The 6446-nt window shown below is 49.0% G+C and overlaps 1 long non-coding RNA gene across 1 annotated transcript; it reads right to left on the reverse strand.

Moving 5' to 3' along the window:
• Positions 1-900: 900 nt before the first annotated feature.
• On the reverse strand, positions 901-2128 carry LOC132020815 (uncharacterized). Its single transcript, XR_009405094.1, has 3 exons — positions 2084-2128; positions 1860-1952; positions 901-1277 (listed from the first exon to the last, which is right to left on the reverse strand). It is a non-coding gene; the product is annotated as an uncharacterized LOC132020815 (long non-coding RNA).
• Between the last annotated feature and the right edge of the window lie 4318 nt (positions 2129-6446).

Genomic DNA, 6446 nt, shown 5'->3' on the forward strand with positions numbered 1-6446 from the left:
CCATTTGTACGGGGGGTGGGGGTGGGCTTCTGCTTTTCGTTTCTTGTCAAATAGGGTCCTCATGATGTATTCTATGGCATATTCCAAAGTAAGGACAGCCCCAGGGGGTGGGAGGTAGAGGCCTGGGCACCAGGAAGGAGGTCCTCTGTTTCCTATAATTCCCAGAGATGCTAGGTTGTAAGGCTTTTCATCAGAGGAGCAGTGACCTTTTTGAACGTTATCTTGGGCTGGACATCAGAAGCTCACCCCTTTCTGGCTTCTCCTTCCCTTATAGAAAACTGAAGTCTACGGCCATACCACCCTGAACGCACCCGATCTCGTCTGATCTCGGAAGCTAAGCAGGGCTGGGCCTGGTTAGTACTTGGATGGGAGAAAACTGAAGCCCAGAGAGGGAAGTGGTTTGATCGAAGTCACACAGTTATTTCTGATTCCAGGAGAATCCAGAAGAATATGGAGAGAGAGAAAGTTTTTTTGTTGTTGTTGTTTTACTTTTATAAGGTAAAATGACAGCCTATTCCAAAGCAAGGGAGGGAGTTTGTATGAAAGCATTTGGAAGAGTTAAGAAAGAGATTTCAGGGTTTTATAGGATAGGGATGTGATGGACAAAGGGAGAGAAAATTGAGGTCTCAGTGTCCGGAGACGATCCAGTGCCTCTGAGCAGCCTGGCAGGAACCAAAAGGGCGTCAGATCTCAAAGAGCAGGTCATCTTTGAAGAAAAATAATCAGCATTACTTTTCTTTCCTGATTGAGGTCCCTTTCCCTGTCTTCTTTGCTCTACCATGCTATATTTTCTCCATCTCTTCATTTAAAAAAATGCACAAGTTAGGTCTTAAAACACTTCTTTATTTGTTTATTTTTTTAATATTTACTTATTTATTTGAGAGAGAGAGCAAGAGCACGAGCGGGAGGGGCAGAAGTCACGGGACAGAGGATCTGAAGCGGACCCCGCACTGAGCTGGGAGCCCAACACAGGGCTCGATCCCACAACCCTGAGATCATGATCTAAGCTGAAAGCAGGAGTCGGATGCTTTACCGACTGAGCCACCCAGGTGCCCCTTAAACACACACCTAACATAATAAAATATGTTTACTGAATGCCTGCTATCACTGGTGTTGATAATCGCACAGCAGAAAGAAGAGACAGTCCCTGTTCTCGAGGTGCTTGCATTCTCGTGAGCACAAAAACACCAGATGGAGAAGACAATTCCAGGACGGGATCGGACAGAGATGGAGCGCAGGGAAGGCATCCTCGGGGAGGCGACCGTTAAAGTTTCCACCTGAAAGACAAGGAGGGGGTGGCAGGTGGAAACGTGAGGAAAGTGCATTCGGGGTGGACAGAGCAGCTAGCTCAAGACCCCCGTGAGTGGAAGGGAGGGTCCTGTCTGCAGCTTAGACTAACCTGTGGCCTCTAACACTGAGCAGGTTTTGCCCTCCCAACAAAGAGTTGTTTCTGTTTTTCCTTTAAGCTTTTTTTTCCTAGTTGAGAACAGGCTGTCAGCGTTGGCTCAGGAACCATTTGTTCGCCCGACCGGGGCATAAACACACGGCCCCTGTGCCTTGATCGCCTTCAGTGGAGCCAGCGCCCTGGTGTGTGGGGCAAGAAAGATTTGAGCCCTGGAACCGCATCCAATTTCCCCCAATCCCAGTAACAAGATCTCATGTGCTTGACAAGCAGGCCCTCTCCCCACTTCCCGCACCATCCCTGCCCCCTGGAATTCCTGGACAGAACAGCTGCACCAGGGGCTCAGTTTTCAATGAAACAATAAAATACTCCTGCGTGTCCCGAAGAGGATGGCATTTATGACTGGGGTGGGCCAGATTCCCTGCACAGACACCCCCTCCCCGATTCCCAGGCTCACCAGCCCAGACGGCCACATGTCCCACAGCCTGTCCTTAAGCCTCTGGGAACTGCTGTAGCATGGGTGCCTCAGAAGGTCCTGGCCCAGAGCACACTGGTGGAGGAGAAAGACACGCAGAGCCAATAAACAGAAGGATTTGCCAAGAAGGACCAAGCACACATTTGCAGCCTGGGCCGTCCAGCAGGGCACTCTCTTTGGCACCACACCCTCGCCCAGAACCCTACCACCACACAGCTGCCTCCGGGAGACTGTCTGCTCTCTGGTTCAAGGACAGGAAAGCCCTCCCTGGCTGGGAGAGGGGTGAGGAGAGTGGGTGTGGCCCACATTCCGCTGGCATCGCACACCCCTCCCCCACTCCCCGCCTCTGTCCTGCGCTCTTCTTTAATGGAGCAAGAGGTCCTTGACATTCGTAAATTTCTCTTGTGCTCGGCAGGCACATTTGGGTCCTGCCTCCGAGTGCCAGATCGCGCACTGGTCCCCCGGGTCCTGCCTCCCAGTGCCAGATTGGAACTTCCACGCGGAGGGGCCAAACCTTGCAAGCTTCCACGTGGGGGCGCAGCCTGCCAGCCCACCGCTCCCTGTCCGCCAGCACCCTCTGCCTCAGGCTCCGAGTTTGTGCCATTCTGTTACATTGATTTAATTTTGTCCTTCCTGCTTTATAAAGACAGAGCCATGGAGAGCAGAGTTAGGGGGTTAGGTCTCATAACCAGAGTATAAATGAGACGAAGATAGGCGTCATTAGGAATGTTCCAGGAAGAGCAAAGGAGCCACAAGCAGGCGCTCACTAGAATGAAGCTGATGGACTTGGGTTCCAGTGGGTGCCCGATGCCAGCCCGCTGTAGGCCCTCTACCCAGAATGCTCTTCCCCTGGGCTTGCACAGTGCTCTCACTCGCCAACCTTCCAAGTCCTTGCTCAGAGCTCAGTATTTCAGTGAGGCTTCCTGACTCTCCTGTCTACCCTCCCCTGCCTTCTGGGACCTCTATACTCTGTTCTGTTTTCTATCTCTCTCCCCCCCCCCACCCCTCCCACCCCCGCTCCCCCTGGCACTTAATCACCATCTCACAGACTGACTTATTTATTAAGTGTCCTTTTTATTGTCTGTCTCCTTGGCTTGGCTGGGGTCTGGTCCCTAAGACATTTGACATTTCATTCATATTGACATTTCGTTATGAATGTTGGATTGTAAAGGAAATAAATTAGCGAACGCATTCAAATGATGGGGCCTATTGCAAAAAATGCTCAAAACAAGGTGAGGTGTACTCACAACGTTACAATTTCTTTTAGATCCTGGGAAAACACATACCTCGGCCGTCTAAGGCTATGACTCTGCTTTCGGATATTTTACTGTGGTGACCAGTTTCAGAAACACTGTATACACCAGTAGGGATGGCTCTTGAACAAGCTGAGCCCAGAGTTAGAGCAGATACAGGTTATGAGCAGACTCCAAGGAAGGAGAGTGAAACCCAGAAAGACTTCCTGGAAGAAGCAGTGGGAACTGCCTTTAGAGTGGTTGATGTTTGGCATGCAGTGGGTCAGGTTTCGCCGTGGGCTCTTGCTAAGCAGGGAGAGACTGGAGACTAGAGCCTGGGCGGGTCTGGAATTTTTCTGACTGGGTATACTTCCTTGTGCACTCCGTCCAATAGGAAATGGGGACAAAACAAGTGGCTGTTCCCCAAGGCAGAAGAGCAGAGGGTACAGCTTCCAAATGAGCTCTGAGGGAAGGGGAAAGGTAGATCCTCTGGAGATAGGACACAGTTGCTCCGCACTCTCTGGTTCCTTTGATTCTCCCAATCACACCTTTAATAAAAAACATCAGCTACCCCATGGTGGGCACCTGTGAAGCACCGGGTCCTGTACTAAGTGCCCTACCCACAGCAATAACTCACGACCTTCTCACTGTGACAACTATCCTGTGTTCTTTGGTTCCCTTCCTTCCATTTTCCAGATGAGGAAAGGCAGGATCCAAGGGGCTCATTTACCCGTGTTGCACAGTGAGTATAGAATGGAGTTCGGGTCAGAGCTGCAGCTGCCTGGCTTGGGAGCCTGTACTGTTAACCCCCTCAAGGGCCACAGAGAGAGGGGACACGCTGGGGGACCGGTGGGACCCCTCTCTCACCCACCTTTCCCAAGTCCCTCACCCGGGGGGAATGCAGAGGTTCTCTGCGGGATGGATAACAAAAACCAAACCCTTTCATGTTGCTGAAAAAGACAAATAGAAAAAAAACCTTACACAAGAAACCAGAGAAAATCTTATTTGGGTTGACCAGATGAATGGAGTAGACAATGCCCTCCAAGTCACCTTCGTTTTGGGTTCAGGGAACTGTTTCTCTTTCTATACGCAAACACAGAAAATGTGCATCATTTCCTCTTAACTGCACAGAAATTCACCGCAACCTGGGACTACAGGTCTGGACATGGGTGTTGCTGGGGCAAGGGGTGGTGACTGGAGGGGGGTGGGGTGGGGCGCTGGATGTATGTGTTGGTTCAGTTCTTCTGAGCCCCAGCCTTCAACCTTGACCAAGGCTGATTTACCAGGAAATTATGAAGTTTTGGATTCCCTCATTGGCTCCAGCCCCTTCCAAAGACTGGAAGGCACCCTTACAATGTCTTCATATGTGACATGATTTTTAAAATCTTGTGGTACTAAGATTAAGATTATTCTGACATCAAGAAACAAATTGTAACAAGAAAAATCGCAGATCACACTAACGTCTTAATTCATTGAGGGAAAGACACACATTTCAATAGAAATGATACATTTTTAATAGAAGTAATGAGTAGATCTTGGCTTGTTACATAATCCAGTTAAAGGAAAGAAATGAATTATATGTTCACATGGAAAAAAGATTTCTTTTCTTTTGCTGATGCAGCAAAAATGGTTATCATTGACAAATACATAACATAACCCCACAGTGGGAGCGATGATGAATGTTGGCAATTCGGAGACAGGTGAGATCAATCCCTGCATTAAAAAAAAGAAAAAAAAGGAAATGTCCTGACATTTTTCAGCTGATATGTGAAAGAACTTTAAAAAGAGGTTTTCCTAAATTTAGTGACCATTCTGAAAATGCACATGATATTACCAACGATAAGTTATGAGCCTGGAAGAAACTTTGCCCAAATATCAGTATTGCAAAAATTACACGATCACCCATGTGAAAAGAAAAGCTAAAGGTCTCTTTCTCTTCTCTCTATAGAAAAAACACGATGAAACTATTGTCAGGTGTGAGAATTAAGCAGACAAAAAATATGGGAAAGAAAGTATCATAGGCATAAGCCTGGCAATTAATGAAATGAATAGTATTAGTCTTTTCATATTTTCTGATGTTTTAATAGGACCTGTCTCCTTTGATATTTATAATTTGTTGTGGTTTATTTTTCTTCTTTAAGCACCTGTACTGGTTTGTTGGGGCTGCCATAGCAGAGACCTACAGACAGGGGCTTCCACCATGGGAATGGATTGTCTCAGAGTTCGGGAAGTCCAAGATCAAGGTGTCGGTAGGGTTGGTTTCTTCTGAGGGCTGTGAGGGAGGGATCTGTTGGCTGGTAGATGGCGGTCTTGTTCCTGTGTCTTCACATAGTCGGTCTTCCGTGTGTGTGTGTGTGTGTGTGTGTGTGTGTGTGTGTGTGTCCCCTAACCTCTTCTTCTTCTAAAGACATCTGTCAGATGGGATAAGGACCCACCCTCATGACTTCCTTTCGACTTCATTACATCTTTACAGACCCCCCTCTAAGTACAGTCACATTCTGAGGTACTGGGGATGGGACTTCAACACTTGAATTTGGGGGGCGAGGGAGGTGTGCACAATGACGTCTATAATCATATTCAGTCCTTTGTCCCTTGTTTTTGAAGAGGATGTCAGGTTTTTTTTCAAGTTTCCAGCACCAGGAAAGCTGGACCTCTGGGTATCTCTTTGTTTCTGAAGTTCATAATCCCTTCCGTACAGGAAGTTTTCCCAATTCAATAATGTTTATTGAGGACCTACTACGTGTGGGCACCACTCACCCTGGGGCTCCAGCGAGGACAGCCATGGGCCCAGCTTGCCCAGTCCCCAGGGGAGGTGAGTGCTGGGAGGGAAGCAAGCACGGAGGGTCTGGAGCCCAGAGCAGGAGTAGACGGGCCTCACAGGGGCGCCACCCGGCCAGTCCCCCAGGGCCCTGCCTGTAGAGGGGCTCTGTGCTCGGGGTTCATATTTCCCTGTCACCACTTTGAAGTTATTTATCTGTGTTTGCCTTGAGCATCTGGCCCTGCAGATTCTATCCCCAGTCCCAAGGAGGGAAATTACAGCAGCAGCTTCTGGTGAGGGCCAGGTTAGTGCTGATGGCTGGCTAGAGTTTTCCCTTCAGAAGAAGTGGAAGATGAGCCCGCAAAGGGGGATCAGGGTATGCAAGACACGTGGGAGCACTGCGTGTGTACTCTGGAACTCTCTCCCTTCTCACGAGTGGGTGGGAATGAGTTTTGTATGGGGGGGCAGTTTGAGGCCTGAGTTCTGGAGACAGAGGATTCAGAACCAAATGCCAGCATTCCCCTTCCCCTACTGCACCTGTGGGCAAGGTACTGACCCTCCTGGCACTTAGGAGCCTCG

Source organism: Mustela nigripes, chromosome 6 (assembly GCF_022355385.1).
Source record: "Mustela nigripes isolate SB6536 chromosome 6, MUSNIG.SB6536, whole genome shotgun sequence".
Lineage (NCBI taxonomy): Eukaryota > Metazoa > Chordata > Mammalia > Carnivora > Mustelidae > Mustela > Mustela nigripes.